Source organism: Triticum aestivum, chromosome 3A, assembly GCF_018294505.1.
Source record: "Triticum aestivum cultivar Chinese Spring chromosome 3A, IWGSC CS RefSeq v2.1, whole genome shotgun sequence".
In the NCBI taxonomy this organism is placed as follows: domain Eukaryota; kingdom Viridiplantae; phylum Streptophyta; class Magnoliopsida; order Poales; family Poaceae; genus Triticum; species Triticum aestivum.
In genome coordinates this window covers 135424374-135442171 of record NC_057800.1, presented here as the reverse complement: position 1 = coordinate 135442171, position 17798 = coordinate 135424374, and positions in this window count along the sequence as shown.

Sequence of the window (17798 nt, the reverse complement as noted above, 5' to 3'; positions counted from 1 at the left end):
GGATACAAGAGATGAACTAGGGTTTTGAGATGAGATGGTGCTGATGAAGATGTTGATGGAGATTGCCCTCTCCCGATGAGAGGAGCGTTGGTGATGACGATGGCGATGATTTCCCCCTCCGGGAGGGAAGTTTCCCCGGCAGAACAGCTCTGTCGGAGCTCTAGATTGGATCCGCCAAGGTTCCGCCTCGTGGTGGCGGAGTTTCGTCCCGAAAGATTGCTTCTTATTTTTTTTCTTGATGAAAGACTTCATATAGGAGAAGATGGTCATCGGAGAGCCACCAGGGGGCCCACGAGGTAGGGGGGCGCGCCCTAGGGGGGGCACCCTCATGGAAAGGGTGTGGGCCTCCTGGTCTTCATCTTTGGCGAGGATTTTTCATTATTTATTATAAGGTAAACTTGTAAAACAAGAGAGAATAGCCATAAGTATTGTGACATAATGTGAAATAACAGCCCATAATGCAATAAATATTGATATAAAAGCATGATGCAAAATGGACATATCATGCATAGCAACGAGAGGGGAGAGTATCGTCTACGTACCCTCGTAGACCGTAAGCGGAAGCGTTATGACAATGCGGTTGCTGTAGTCGTACGTCTTCACGATCGACCGATCTAGCACCGAAGGTACGACACCTCTGTGATCTGCACACATTCAGCTCGGCGACGTCCCGCGAACTCACAATCCAGTAGAGCTTCGAGGAAGAGTTTCGTCAGCACGACGGCGTGATGACGGTGATGATGATGCTACCGGAATAGGGCTTCGCCTAGGCACCGCTACGATATAACCGATGTGGATTATGGTGGAGGCGGGCACCGCACACGGCTAAAAGATCAATGATCAACTTGTGTGTCCATGGGGTGCCCGTCCTCTGTATATAAAGGAGTGGAGGAGGGGAAGGGGGCCGGCCTCTCTAGGCGCGCCCAACGGAGTCCTACTCCCACCGGGAGTAGGATTCCCCTTCCCTTGTTTTGTTTTAGGAGAGAAGGAAGGAGGAGGAAGAAGGAATGAAAGGGAGGGGCCGACCCCCTTCCCAATTCAGATTGGGCTTGGCGGGGGCTCCTTTGCTTCTTCTCCCTCTCTTCCACTAAGGCCCAATAAGGCCCATACACCTCTCGAGGGGTTCCGGTAACCTCCTGGTGCTCCGGTATACTCCTGATTTCACCCAGAACCATTCCGATGTCCAAACATAGGCTTCCTATATATCGATTTTTATGTCTCAACCATTTCGAGACTCCTCGTCATGTCCGTGATCAAATCCTGGACTCCGAACTACCTTTGGTACATCAAAACACATAAACTTGTAATACCGATCGTCACCGAACGTTAAGCATGTGGACCCTACGGCTTCGAGAACTATGTAGACATGACCGAGATATGTCTCTAGTCAATAAGCAATAGCGGAACCTGGATGTTCATATTGGTTCCTACATATTGTACGAAGATCTTTATCGGTCAGACTGCATAGCTTTATACGTTGTTCCCTTTGTCATCGGTATGTTACTTCCCCGTGATTCGATCGTCGGTATCCCAATACCTAGTTCAATCTCGTTACCGGCAAGTCTCTTTACTCGTTCCATAATGCTACATCCCATAACTAACTCATTAGTTACATTGCTTGCAAGGCTTATAGTGATGTACATTACCGAGAGGGCCCAGAGATACCTCTCCGACAATCGGAGTGACAAATCCTAATCTTGATCCATGCCAACTCAACAAACACCATCGGAGACACCTGTAGAGCACCTTTGTAATCACACAGTTACGTTGTGACGTTTGGTAGCACAAAAGTGTTCCTCCAGTATGCGGGAGTTGCATGATCTCATAGTCATAGGAACATGTATAGTTATGGAGAGAGCAATAGCAACAAACTAAACGATCATCGTGCGAAGCTAACAGATGGGTCAAGTCAATCACATCATTCTCTAATAATGTGATCCCATTAATCAAATGACAAATCATGTCTATGGTTAGGAAACATAACCATCATGGATTCAACGGGCTACTCAAGTAGAGGCAAACTAGTGACACTCTGTTTGTCCATGTATTCACACATGTACTAAGTTTCCGGTTAATACAATTCTAGCATGAATAATAAATATTTATCATGATATAAGGAAATATATATAACAACTTTTTCATTGGACCCGATGCACTAGGTATGAAACCTAGATCAGATATGAACTCGTTCATCCAGACTCCTTCATTTGCTGCTTCTGAAGCAACTATGTATTCTGCTTCACATGTAGATCCCGCCACGACGCTCTGCTTGGAACTACACCAAATGACAGCTCCACCATTTAATAAAAACATGTATCCGGTTTGTGACTTAGAGTCATCTGGATCAGTGCCAAAGCTTGCATCGACGTAACCGTTTACGACGAGCTCTTTGTCACCTCCATATACGAGAAACATATCCTTAGTCATTTTCAGGCATTTTAAGATGTTCTTGACCGCTGTCTAGTGATCCACTCCTGGATTACTTTGGTACCTCCATGCTAAACTTATAGCAAGGCACACATCAGGTCTGGTACACATCATTGAATACATGATAGAGCCTATGGCTGAAGCATAGGGAATACCTTTCGTTTTCTCTCTATCTTCTGCAGTGGTCGGGCATTGAGTCCGACTCAACTTCAGACCTTGTAATACAGGCAAGAACCCTTTCTTTGCCTGATCCATTTTGAACTTCTTCAAAACTTTATCAAGGTATGTGATTTGTGAAAGTCCAATTAAGCATCTTGATCTATCTCTATAGATCTTGATGCCCAATATATAAGAAGCTTCACCGAGGTCTTTCATTGAAAAATTCTTATTCAAGTATCCTTTTATGCTATTCAGAAATTCAGTATCATTTTCGATCAACAATATGTCATCTACATATAATATCAGAAATGCTACGGAGCTCCCACTCACTTTCTTGTAAATACAGGCTTCTCCAAAAGTCTGTATAAAACCATATGCTTTGATCACACTATCAAAGCGTATATTCCAACTCCGAGAGGCTTGCACCAGTCCGTAAATGGATCACTGGAGCTTGCACACTTTGTTAGCACCATTTGGATCGACAAAACCTTCTGGTTGCATCATATACAACTCTTCTTTAAGATACCCATTTAGGAATGCAGTTTTGACATCCATTTGCCAAATTTCATAATCATAAAATGCGGCAATTGCTAACATGATTCGGACGGACTTAAGCATCACTATGGGTGAGAAGGTCTCATCGTAGTCAACTCCTTGAACTTGTCGAAAACCTTTCGCAACAAATCGAGCTTTGTAGACAGTAATATTACCATCAACATCACTCTTCTTCTTGAAGATCCATTTATTTTCTATGGCCTGCCGATCATCGGGCAAGTCAACCAAAGTCCATACTTTGTTCTCATACATGGATCCCATCTCAGATTTCATGGCATCAAGCCATTTTGCGGAATCTGGTCTCATCATCGCTTCCTCATAGTTTGTAGGTTCGTCATGGTCAAGTAACATGACTTTCAGAACAGGATTACCGTACCACTCTAGTGCAGAGCTTTATTTATAAAGCAGGGTGAAAGCCTATTTCGAGAGGATCTTACTCTGGATGACCTATGAGGTTCGGTAGTAACTTGATCAGAAGTTTCATGATTATGATCATTAGCTTCCTCACTTACTGGTGTAGGAATTACTAGAACTGATTTCAGTAATGAACTACTTTTCAATATGGGAGAAGGTACAATTACCTCGTCAAGTTCTACTTTCCTCCCATTCACTTATTTAGATAGAATCTCCTTCTCTAGAAAGGATCCATTCTTAGCAACGAATATCTTGCCTTCGGATATGTGATAGAAGGTGTACCCAACAGTCTGTAGCGACCCGACCTCAGACAGTCAAGTCTCTGTGCTTCAGTGTCATCCCTAGATCGGTAATGCTGACACACACAGTACTCGAAGGATTTATAACAGAGTAGCAATCACACACTTATTACAACGAATGTCTCAAAAGAGAACTTATTACAATAAGTATGGCTTAAGGCCATCTAATTAAGATAACATCGGAAGGCTTGGAAGATAAAGCGAGTCCATCAACTCCAACGGCATAGCTGAGTGCATGACAAACGACCTAGCGCACCTTACTCCTTGTCTGAAAAGTCTACAACATGATACGTTGTAGCCTGAAAACGGGTCAACACATGGAATATACTGGCAATATAACACAGAAGAGCAAGGAACAGATAAATGCTATCACTACATGCATATATGGCTGGTGGAGGCTCTATGGTTATATTGTTTTGCGAAAAGCCAATTTTCCCTACAACAAAGGAATAAATTTTATTTAACTATCACTGTGGTTGAAACATCATTGAGAAGGTTCCTCCAACTCAATCTGAATGAAAGTAATCATTTAACCCAACAAATTAATTTTGAGTGATGAGATCAAATAAATAACTCAAGTACCAGATACTCAAAATTGTCCATAACTGGGGACACGACTAACCAAGTAGTTTATACACTCTGCAGAGGTTTGCACACTTTTCCCCACAAGACTCGATCTCCTCCATTGGATTTCTCGCATTACTTGGTGTTTAAGAAACGGATGACCGAGACATAGTCTTTCAGAAGCATTAGCTCTTTACTCCGGGTGGACAGTTACACCTACTTTCCCTCTACATCTGCTAGCCCACCACTGAAAGAGGTCACACAATATGCTCAACTATGCCAGAGCCCATAATGGCTTGTGGCTGCACACGAAACTTTCTAGCATGAATAATCTTATGATCCCTTTGAGCCTGGGTGGCGGACCGTAGGATGATCACACGGGTACTCCGAGATATCCTAGGACAACGCTGGATTCTCCAGGTGCCCACAAGCAATCCACCCAGATGTTTATTAAAGTTGACACCTTAAGTTGAACCATTAATTAACAATCTCACATCTGTCATGGATACACTCAAACCCAATCCACGTCTACGAGCATAGCATAACGTAGAAGTTACTCCCAAGGGTTTGAAAATAAAACTGGTAATAGGTTCTACCTCATCATCTACTTCCCATACCCACATGCTAAGAGATCCTACTCATGCAATGTATGAGGGTTGAAACTAATGCATAAAAACTGGGTAATAAAGGGGTATGATCAATGTGTTACTTGCCTTGCTGACGATGTGCAAAACCTAGCGACTCGTAGTAGCACGCTTCGCACTCCGGGAATTCTATGACAAAAATAGCATAAATAAGAAATCTAGCAAATATGCACAGGTAAATAACAAATAAGAAGATCTAACCAGAAAGTTCAACTGAAGAGCTCCGATTTGCAAAAAGAATCAAATCAAACGGAGCAACGAAACTCAAACTGCGAAAGAAACAAGATCCGATTACTGATCTGGACTAAAGTCAAATTTTACAATACCAAAATCTTGTTCAAGTTGGTTAAACAGAAAGAGGGCTTCAAGATGAAGATCCAGGTGGTTGAATCGCCTGATTCCGATAAACGAGTGAAAAGATAAACTAAAACGAAAATCTGGGCGGAAATCGCGATCGGAAATAATCACGGAAAACCCTGGAAAAAGAAAAACTGACGAACAGGCTAACGAACGAACGATCGCTGTCTGCGTCTAACGGATGAACGGCGTTCGTTAAAACAAACGTACAGACGAATGTTCGCAAAATAAATAAACGGACGGATGATCTAATCTGAAAAAACAAATCTAATTTTCAAAATAAAACTGATCAATTTAAAAAAACCGGCGGCTACCTCGGCGTTCGTGACGACGGCGGTGGCTACTCCAGCGGCGGCGGGGCTCCGGCGGGTGGCGGCTTGGCGACGGCGGCAAGCGGCAGCGGCGGGGCTCCGGCGGGTGGCGGCTTGGCGACGACGGCAAGCAGCAGCGGCGGCGGGGGCGCGGATCGAGGTGGGCGGAGCTGGCGGCTAGGGTTTGGGGTGCGGGTGGGCTGCGGCGGCGGGACGGGCTGCAGGGGGGGTCGCGAGGGTGGCTTATAAGGCCGGCTGGGTCGAAGTCCAGGTCGCACACGACTCGGTAAGGCGGTAACCTTTTTTTTAAAATATTCCAATGCACAGAAAAATGAAGAAAAGAAATACTAAACGGACTCGAAAAATCCCAAAATAAATTTTCCCCATCCTCTAAAAATATGCCGGACAAAGTGAACATTTATTTGGGCCTCTAAAGAAATTTTGAAAAACGAGTATTTTTCCTAATTCAAATAAAATTGCAGTAAAATCCAAATAAAATCATTTATTTAATATTTTTCCTCCAATATTTCATTTATTTTGGAGAAGTCATATTATCTCCTCTCATATTTTCTGATATGAAATATTTTTGGAGAGAAAAATCATTAAAACCAAAATGATCCTTGTTTCAATATTTGATAAATTTCAAATGTGAAAAACATGAAATCCCCAACTCTCTACATGGGTCCTTGAGTTTCTTAGAATTTCGAGGATCAAGAAACGAAATGCAATAAAATATGATATACATGAATGACCTATGTATGATCGAGATTCGGGTTGGCTAGAAAATAGGCGTGGGTGGTCTTTGCGTAGATCATCCTCTAGTTCCCAGGTGGCTTCATCCTCGGTATGATGGCTCTACTGAACTTTGCAAAACTTGATAACCTTGCCGCAAGTAACTCGGCTGGCAAACTCAAGAATCTTGATAGGTTTCTCCTCATACGTCAAATCACTATCCAACTGTATTGCTTCCAGGGGCACTGTATCTCTCAGAGGAATATCGGCCATCTCTGCATGGCACTTCTTCAACTGGGAAACGGGAAACACATCATGTACTGCTGATATTCCTTCAGGTAGCTCCAACTTGTAGGCAACCTCTCCCATGCGTTCCAAAATACGGTATGGTCCTACAAATCTCGGGGCTAACTCTCCCTTAACTCCAAAACAGTTAACCCCTCGAAGAGGTGACACTTGCATATATTCTCTATCTCCGATTTCATAGACTACCTCCTTGCGTTTCAAGGCTGCATAACTCTTCTGTCTGGACTGAGATACCTTCGATCTATCTCGAATCAGCTTAACCTTCTCTTCGGACTCCTTAATCAAATTCGGTCCAAACAACTGGCGGTCTCCAACTTCATCCCACATCAACGATGTTCAACATCTTCTTCCATACAGGGCTTCAAACGGTGCCATCTTCAAACTGGCCTGCTAGCTGTTGTTGTAAGAGAAATCCGCGTAGGGCAAGTTGTCATCCCAACTAGATCCATAGTCTAGCGCACAAGCTCTCAACATGCCCTCCAGATTCTGATTGACTCTCTCGGTCTATCCATCTGTCTGCGGGTGAAAAGTTGTATTGAACTCCAGCCTGGTTCCCAAAGTTTGGTGCAGTTGGTGCCAAAACTTTGAAGTAAACTGTGTTCCCCTATCTGATACGATGGTCCTCGAAACTCTGTGCAGACATACGATCCTAGTCATATATATCTTGGCCAACTTCACACTTGTATAAGTGGTTTTCACTGATATAACGTGAGCTACTTTGGTCAAGCGGTCCACTACTACCCAGATAGAATCATATCCCAATCGGGTCCTGGGTAATCCGGTGATAAAGTCCATGCCAAGCTTATCCCACTTTCATTCGGGTATCGGCATAGGTTGTAGTAATCCTACTGGCTTCTGATGCTCTGCCTTCACTCTTTGACATACATCACATACGGCCACATACTCGGCAATATCCTTTTTCATTCCAGTCCACCAGAAACGCTCCTTCAAATCCAAATACATCTTGGTGTTTCCGGGGTGTATCGAGTATGGCAAGTCATGAGCTTCCTGTAGTATCAACTTCCTGATCGCTGCATTATTGGGCACATATACATGGTCCTCAAACCACAAGGTGTCGTGCTCATCCTCACAAAAACCTTTGGCTTTTCCTTCACTCATCTTCTCTTTTATTTCGACAATTTCTTTGTCATCCTTCTAAGCTTCTTGAATCTTTTCCAATAATGTTGACTGAACCAGTAATGCTGCAACAAAACCTTTAGGAACTATCTCCAAACATAGCTCCCTGAGATCTTCTACCAACTCCTTTGGGATACCTCTGCTTACGAGGGTCTTGACATAACTCTTCCGGCTCAAAGCGTCTGCTATGACATTGGCCTTGCCTGGATGATAGTGCAACTTCATATCATAATCCTTTATGAGCTCCAACCATCTCCTCGGCCTAAGGTTCAACTCCTTCTGAGTAAACATGTACTTCAAACTCTTGTGATTCTTGTACACATCGCAACGGTTACCGATAAGAAAATGTCTCTAGGTCTTGAGCACATGTACTACGGCTACTAACTCCAAATCATGCGTGGCACAATTTAACTCATGCGATTGAAGTTGCCATGAGGCATATGAAACAACTCTTCCATCTTTCATAAGTACTCCTCCAAGTCCTAAGTGAGAGGCGTCGCAATACACTTGGAAATCCTTGCGTATATCCGGCAGAATCAGCACTGGGGCTGTAGTCAAACGTTTCTTCAACTCCTGGGAACTTGCTTCACACTCTTAAGTCCAATGGAACTTGGTGTCTTTCTTCAACAATGCCATCATAGGTTTCGCAATCTTGGAGGAATTCTCAATAAATCTCCGGTAGTATCCCGCGAGTCCAAGAAAACTACGGATCTCTCCAACTGAAGTGGGTGCCAACCACTCAGTGACTGACTGAACCTTGGTAGGATCCACTGCTATACCTTCTCCTGATATAACATGTCCAAAAAATTGAACCTCCTTCAACCAAAACTCACATTTGCTGAACTTGGCATATAACTGATGTTCCTTGAGCTTTTGAAGAACTAAACGCAAATGTTCCTTGTGTTCTTCTTCATTCTTCGAGTATACCAAGATATCATCAATGAACACCACAACAAACTTATCCAAGAACTCCATAAACACCTTATTCATCGTACTCATGAAATAAGCAAGGGCGTTGGTCAATCTGAACGACATAACCGTATAGTCATATAGCCCATACCTTGTGGTGAAAGCTGTCTTACGTATATCCTTTTCTTGGATCTTCAGCTGATGGTATCCTGATCTCAAATCGATCTTCGAAAACACTTTAGCTCCTTGCAGCTGGTCAAACAAATCATTGATCATTGGCAGTGGGTACTTGTTCTTGACCGTCACTTCATTCAACGCACGATAGTCAACAACCATCCTTAACGATCCATCCTTTTTCTCGACCAAGAGCACAAGGGCTCCTCATGGTGATGAACTTTGTGGAATGTAACCTTTCTCCAACAACTCCTTAATCTGCTTCTTGATATCCTCCAGATCATTCGCGGGCATCCGGTATGGTCTCTTCGATATAGGCTCGGTGCCTGGCAACAGCTCTATCAAAAACTCGATGTCTCGATCTGGCGGCATGCATGGTAACTTCTCTGGAAATACATCTGGGTAATCCTTCACAACAGGCACTTCCTCCTAAACAACTCCCGTGAGAGAATTTACTTGGGTCCTCCTCGGCGCATGTCAGGATACATACTTGATCCTTTTCCCCTCCGAGCTAGTGAGTAAAATCGACTTACTAGCGCAATCGATGTTTCCTCCATACATCGATTGCCAACCCATGCCTAGTATTACATCCAATCCTTGTGACTCCAAAATAATCAGGTCTGAGGGAAAAACATGGCTTCCAATGGTCAATGGCATCTGAAAACATCCTTGACTTGCCATATACTCCGCTCCTGGTGAGCTTACTAACATAGGTCTCCTAAGTACTTTAGTGGGCAACTTATACTTATGCATGAATCCCCTTGATATGTATGAATGCGATGCACCAGTATAAAAAAGAACTATTGCAGTAAATGACTTAACCAAAAACTTACCGATAATTGCATCAGGCTGCTCTTCAACCTCCTCCATGTTCACGTGGTTCACTTGTCCCCTATTGAAAGGGTTGGGATTCTTCCCAGAGCTTCCATTGCCATTCCCATTCTTCGCTTCAGGGCACTCAGTGGCATAGTGTCCAGTCTTCCCGCACTTGAAACAAGTAATGTGATTTAGGTCCTTCTTGGCGGGTGTGGCTGGAGTGGAGCGGTTCGGATTGTTGTCTGCTCCATTCCCATTCCCATTCTTGGGGCCATTGTGGTTATGGGAACTCCCTCCATTGTGATTATGGCCTCCGTGGTTATGGGTCAATCCTCCCGAATTTGAGGTGAAACGAGGCTTCTGCTGAGTTCCTGAGTTGTACCTTCCTTGTCCATACTTCCTCTTGCGGCTCTCAATCTGCTGCTACTTCCCTTCAATCATAAGAGCCTTATCTACCAACTCCTGGTAGTTGTTAAATGTTGCCACCATCAACTGCATGCTCATCTCATCATTCAGCACTTCCATACACTTCTCCTGCTTCGCGGCATCTGTGGCCACATCATCAGGGGCATAACGGGATAGCTTACTGAACTCATCTACGTACTGAGCCATAGTATGATTCCCCTGGCGCAAGTTGCGAAACTCACGCTTCTTCATGCTCATAGCTCCAGTTGAGACATGGGCTGCGCGGAATGCTTGCTGAAACTGATCCCAATTGATATTGGCTATGGGGAAAGTGGCTGTGTAATTCTCCCACCATGATGCTGCTGGTCCATCCAATTGATGCGCGGCAAAACGCACCTTCTCAGCATCGGTGCAACCTGCGGTGGTCAACTCCCTTCCAATCTTGCGTAACCAGTCATCCACAACTATGGGCTAGGTGCTACTGGAAAACACCAGCGGCTGCAACCTCAGAAAGCGGGCTAAATTGTCAACTGGTGGTGGTGGGGGAGGGTTGTTGTTGTTGCCTTGGTTCTGAACTAGCAACTGCATCAGTGTATTCTGCTGCTGGATCAACTGAGTGAGCTCCGGTGGGAAGGCAAATCCGCGGTCACATCTCGGAGACATCTGATGGGTTAAGAGGGGAGAGATTATAATAGACTGAGGTCTAAGGAGAAATCACTACCCATATGCACATGATACAAACACTATCATATCATATCACTCAATCAATCAAGCAAGGGCATACAATCGATCTGACTATCGTCACATTGCTCAAACTATTCTATATACATGGGGGAAATACTACTAATCATGTGGTGGTCTACTAGAAATTTTGATCGGTGGAAGACTCCATGATATCCACTCCAGCTTCGTCTTCATAGTCATCATCACTACTATCAGGGTCGGAGTCGGTGTCGTCGATGATGATGTAGTCTTCAGAACGAATCTCCTTAGGTTCGTCGTCTTCTCCTCCTGGCGCGAGGTCTCCCATGAAAACTCCTAGCTTCCTTGTCATGTCGTCATTCTTCTCCACAAGTATCATCATTTCCTCCTCATATCCATCACGTGTAGAATTAAGCTCCTCTTCTGGCTCTATGATCCTAGTCATCGTATTCTTCAAATCTATCATGCTTGCGCACATCTGGTTCCCCTTGCGACGAATGTGATGGTTTAATTCCTGGATGAATGCTGCAACGGACCTGTCCTTCCTGGTGCTGATCATCTCCCATTTCTCATCTCGGCGCCCACATATCTGGTAGATAGTGTCCTTAAGCTCCTTGTCGTAAACTTCGCCGATGCGTCCTATGGCAATGTGGGCTGCCATGCTCTTTCCTAGACTCCAGGTTGGTGCATTAAAGGAAAATTCTATGGGCTCCGTAACTAGCGTGCATGTCCTTCCTGGAACTTGAACTTGAATCATCCATCGCTCCTCTTGTGGTAAAGTGGCGGTGTAGGTCCCGGTGAAGCTTGGTATTCCGATGTTCAGGTATCTAGTGATTCCTTCAAGTGTCGTCCAAAAGGTGTGTCTTCATCCGGTTGTGCAAACTTGTTCCTTGAGTCCACCATCCTAAAGAGTAGAAAATGGAGAGAAGTCAAAAATGAGTAGAGAAGAGTGACCTATGGCTTTTCTTAGTGGTCGTGTCCTACATTCGGCGTGTGCTCTGATACCATCTTGTAGCGACCTGACCTTAGACGGTCAAGTCTCTGTGCTTCAGTGTCATCCCTGGATCGGTAATGCTGACACACACAGTACTCGAAGGATTTATAACAGAGTAGCAATCACACACTTATTACAACGAATGTCTCAAAAGAGAACTTATTACAATAAATATGGCTTAAGGCCATCTAATTAAGATAACAACGGAAGGCCTGGAAGATAAAGCGAGTCCATCAACTCCAATGGCATAGCTGAGTGCATGACAAACGACCTAGCGCACCTTACTCCTCGTCTGAAAAGTTTGCAACATGATACGTTGCAGCCCGAAAACGGGTCAGCACATGGAATATGCTGGCAATATAACACAGTAGAGAAATGAATAGATAAATGCTATCACTACATGCATATATGGCTGGTGGAGGCTCTATGGTTATATTGTTCTGCGAAAAGCCAATTTTTCCCTACAACAAAAGAATAAATTTTATTTAACTATCATGGTGGTTGAAACATCATTGAGAAGGTTCCTCCAACTCAATCCCAATTAAAGTAATCATTTAACCCAACAAATTAATTTTGAGTGATGAGATCAAATCAATAACTCGAGTACCAGATACTCAAAATTGTCCATAACCGGGGACACGGCTAACCATGGTTAGTTTATACACTTTGCAGAGGTTTGCACACTTTTCCTCACAAGGCTCGATCTCCTCTGTTGGATTTCTCCCACTACCTGGTGTTTGAGAAATGAATGACCGAGACACAGTCTTTCAGAAGCATTAGCTCTTTACTCTGGCTGGGCAGTTGCACCTACTTTCCCTCTACATCTGCTAGCCCACCACTGAAAGAGGTCACACAACATACTCAACTATGCCAGAGCCCATAATGGCTTGTGGCTGCACACGGAAGTTTCTAGCATGAATAATCTTATGATCCCTTTGAGCCTGGGTGGCGGACCGTAGGATGATCACACGGGTACTCCAGGATATCCTAGGACAACACTGGATTCTCCAGGTGCCCACAAGCAATCCACCTAGGTGTGTATTAAAATTGCCACCTTAAGTTGAACCATTAATTAACAATCTCACATCTGTCATGGATACACTCAAACCCAATCCACGTCTACGAGCATAGCATGGCAATATAAGCATAATGTAGAAGTAACTCCCAAGGGTTTGATAATAAAACTGGCAATAGGTTCTAGCTCATCATCTACTTCCCAGACCCACATGTTAAGAGATCCTACTCATGCAATGTGTGAGGGTTGAAACTAATGCATAAAAACTGGGGAATAAAGGGGTATGATCAATGTGTTACTTGCCTTGCTGACGATCTGCAAAACCTAGCGACTCGTAATAGCACGCTTCGCACTCCGAGAATTCTATCACAAAAAATAGCATACATAAGCAATCAAGCGAAGATGCACGGGTCAATCTCAAATAAGAAGATCTAACCAGAAATTTCAACTGAAGAACTCTGGTTTGCAAAAGAATCAATCAAACGGAGCAACGAAACCAAACTGCGAAAGAAACAAGATCCTATTACTAATCTGGACTAAAATCAAATTTTATAGTATGAAAATCTTGTTCAAGTTGGTTAAACAGAAAGAGGGCTTCGAGACGAAGATCCAGGTGCTTGAATCACCTGAAACCGATAAACGAGCGAAAAGATAAACTAGAAAGAAAATCAGGGCAGAAATCGCGATCGGAAATAATCGCGGAAAACCCTAGAAAAAACTGACGAACAGGCTAACGAACGAACGTTCGCTGTCTGCGGCTAATGGATGAACGTTGTTCATTAAAATGAACGTACGGACGAACGTCCGCAAAATAAATAAACCGACGGAAAAACCAAACCGATCTAATATAAAAAAACGAATCTGATTTTCGAAATACAACCGATCGTTTTTTTAAAAAAATATGACGGCTACCTCGGTGTTCGTGACAACAACGGCAACTAATCCGGCGACGGCGGGCAACTCCGGCAGTGGTGGGGATCCGGCGGGTGGCGGCGGGGCGACGACGGCAAGCGGCAGCGGCGGCGGGAGGCGACGTCGGCGGGGGCGCGGATCGAGGCGGGCGGGACTGGTGGCTAGGGTTTGGGGCGCTGGTGGGCTGCGGCGGCAGGACGGGCTGCAGGGGCGGCTTATAAGGCCGGCCGGGTCGAAGTCCAGGTCGGACACGACCCGGTAAGGTGGTAACCTTTAAAAAAAATTCTGACGCACAGAACAATGAAGAAAAGAAATACTAAATGGACTCCAAAAATCCCAAAATAAATTTTCCCTGTCCTCTAAAAATATGCCAGACAAAGTGAACATTTATTTGGGCCTCTAAAGCAATTTTGAAAAACGAGTATTTTTCCTAATTCAAATAAAATTACAGCAAAATCCAAATAAAATCATTTATTTGATTTTAATATTTTTCCTCCAACATTTCATTTATTTTGGAGAAGTCATATTATCTCTGTCATATTTTCGGATATGAAATATTTTCGGAGAGAAAATTCATTAAAACCAAAATGATCCTTGTTACAATATTTGATAAATTTCAAATATGAAAAACATGAAATTTCCAACTCTCTCCGTGGTTCCTTGAGTTGCTTAGAATTTCGAGTATCGAGAAACGAAATGCAATAAAATATGATATGCATGAATGAACTATGTATAACATTCCAAATTGAAAAATTGGGATGTTACACAGTCTCCTTTTGGTATCCTATGAAGACACATTTCTCCGATTTGGGTTCGAGCTTATCAGGTTGAAGCTTTTTCACATAAGCATCACAACCCCAAACTTTAAGAAATGACAACTTGGGTTTCTTGCCTAACTACAATTCATAAGGTGTCGTCTCGACGGATTTAGATGGTGCCCTATTTAACGTGAATGCAGCTGTCTCTAAAGCGTAACCCCAAAACGATAGCGGTAAATCAGTGAGAGACATGATAGATTGCAACATATCTAGTAAAGTATGATTACGACGTTCGGACACACCATTACGCTGTGGTGTTCCAGGTGGCGTGAGTTGTGAAACTATTCCATATTGTTTCAAATGAACTCCAAACTCATAACTCAAATATTCACCTCCACGATCAGATAGTAGAAACTTGATTTTCTTGTTATGATGATTTTCCACTTCACTCTGAAATTCTTTAAACTTTTCAAATGTTTCAGACTTATGTTTCATCAAGTTGATATACCCATATCTTCTCAAATCATCTGTGAAGGTGAGAAAACAACGATATCCGCCGCGAGCTTCAATGTTCATTGGACCACACACATCAGTATGTATGATTTCCAATAACTCTGCTGCTCGCTCCATTGTTCCGGAGAACAGAGTTTTAATCATCTTGCTCATGAGGCATGGTTCACATGTACCAAGTGATTCATAATCAAGTGATTCCAGAAGTCCATCACAATGGAGTTTATCCATGCTCTTTACACCAATATGACATAAACGGCAGTGCCACAAATAAGTTGCACTATCATTATCAACTCTGCATCTTTTGGCCTCAATACTATGAACATGTGTATCACTACTATCAAGATTTAGTAAAAATAGACCACTCATCAAGGGTGCATGACCATAAAAGATATTGCTCATATAAATAGAAGAACCATTATTCTCTGATTTAAATGAATAATTGTCTCGCATCAAACAAGATCCAGATATAATGTTCATGCCCAACGCTGGCACCAAATAACAATTATTTAGGTCTAATACTAATTCCGAAGGTAGATGTAGAGGTAGCGTGCCGACGACGATCACATCGACTTTGGAACCATTTCCCACGCGCATCATCACCTCGTCCTTAGCCAATCTTCGCTTAATCCGTAGCCCCTGTTTCGAGTTGCAAATGTTAGCAACTGAACTAGTATCAAATACCCAGGCACTACTACAATAATTAGTAAGGTACACATCAATAACATGTATATCAAATATACCTTTCACTTTGCCATCCTTCTTCTCTGCCAAATACTTGGGGAAGTTCCGCTTCCAGTGACCAGTTCCTTTGCAGTAGAAGCATTCAGTCTCAGGCTTAGGTCCAGACTTGGGTTTCTTCACTTGAGCAGCAACTGGCTTGTTGTTCTTCTTGAAGTTCCCCTTCTTCCCTTTACCCTTTTTCTTGAAACTGGTGGTCTTGTTGACCATCAACACTTGATGCTCCTTCTTGATTTCTACCTCCGCAGGCTTTAGCATTGCGAAGAGCTGAGGAATCGTCTTATCCATCCCTTGCACATTATAGTTCATCACGAAGCTCTTGTAGCTTGGTGGTAGTGATTGAAGAACTCTGTCAATGACACTATCATCAGGAAGATTAACTCCCAGTTGAGTCAAGTGGTTGTGGTACCCAGACATTCTGAGTATATGTTCACTGACAAAACTATTCTCATCCATCTTGCAGCTATAGAACTTATTGGAGACCTCATATCTCTCAATCCGGGCATTTTCTTGAAATATTAACTTCAACTCCTGGAACATCTCATATGCTCCATGATGTTCAAAACATCATTGAAGTCCCGGTTTTAAGCCGTAAAGCATGGCACACCGAACTATCGAGTAGTCACCAGCTTTGCTCTGCTAGGTGTTCATAACATCTGGCGTTGCTCCTGCAGCGGGTTTGTCACCTAGCGGTGCTTCAAGTACGTAATTATTCTGTCCAGCAATGAGGATAATCCTCAAGTTATGGACACAGTCCATGTAATTGCTACCATCATCTTTCGACTTAGCTTTCTCTAGGAACGCATTAAAATTCAACGGAACAACATCACGGGCCATCTATCTACAACAACATAGACATGCAAAATACTATCAGGTACTAAGTTCATGATAAATTAAAGTTCAATTAATAAAATTACTTAATAACTCCCACTTAGATAGACATCTCTCTAACCATCTAAGTGATCACGTGATCCATATAAACTAAACCATGTCCGATCATCACGTGAGACGGAGTAGTTTTCAATGGTGAACATCACTATGTTGATCATATCTACTATATGATTCACGCTCGACCTTTCGGTTCCAGTGTTCCGAGGCCATATATGCATATGCTAGGCTCGTCAAGTTTAACCCGAGTATTCTGCGTGTGCAAAACTGGCTTGCACCCGTTGTATGTGAACGTAGAGCTTATAACACCCGATCATCACGTGGTGTCTCGGCACGACGAACTATAGCAACGGTGCATACTCAGGGAGAACACTTATACCTTGAAATTTAGTGAGAAATCATCTTATAATGCTACCGCCGAACTAAGCAAAATAAGATGCATAAAGGATAAACATCATATGCAATCAATATAAGTGAAATGATATGGCTGTCATCATCTTGTGACTTTGATCTCCATCCCCAAAGCACTGTCATGATCACCATCGTCACCGGCTTGACACCTTGATCTCCATCGAAGCATCATTGTCGTTTCGCCAACTATTGCTTCTACGAATATCGCTACCGCTTTGTGATAAAGTAAAGCAATTACATGGAGATTGCATTTCATACAATAAAGCGACAACCATATGGTTCCTTCCAGTTGCCGATAACAGTGTTACAAAACATGATCATCTCATACAATAAAATTTAGCATCATGTCTTGACCATATCACATCACAACATGACCTGCTGAAACAAGTTAGACGTCCTCTACTTAGTTGTTGCAAGTTTTACGTGGCTGCTACGGGCTAAGCAAGAACCGTTCTTACCTACGCATCAAAAACCACAATGCAGTATAGCGATTGCTATTTGATCTTCAGAAAGAACCCAGTTCATTGAATCTGATTCAACTAAAGCTGGAGAAATAGACACCCACTAGCCACCTATGTGCGAAGCACGTCGGTAGAACCAGGCTCGCGTAAGCGTACGCGTAATGTCGGTCTGGGCCGCTTCATCCAACAATGCCGCT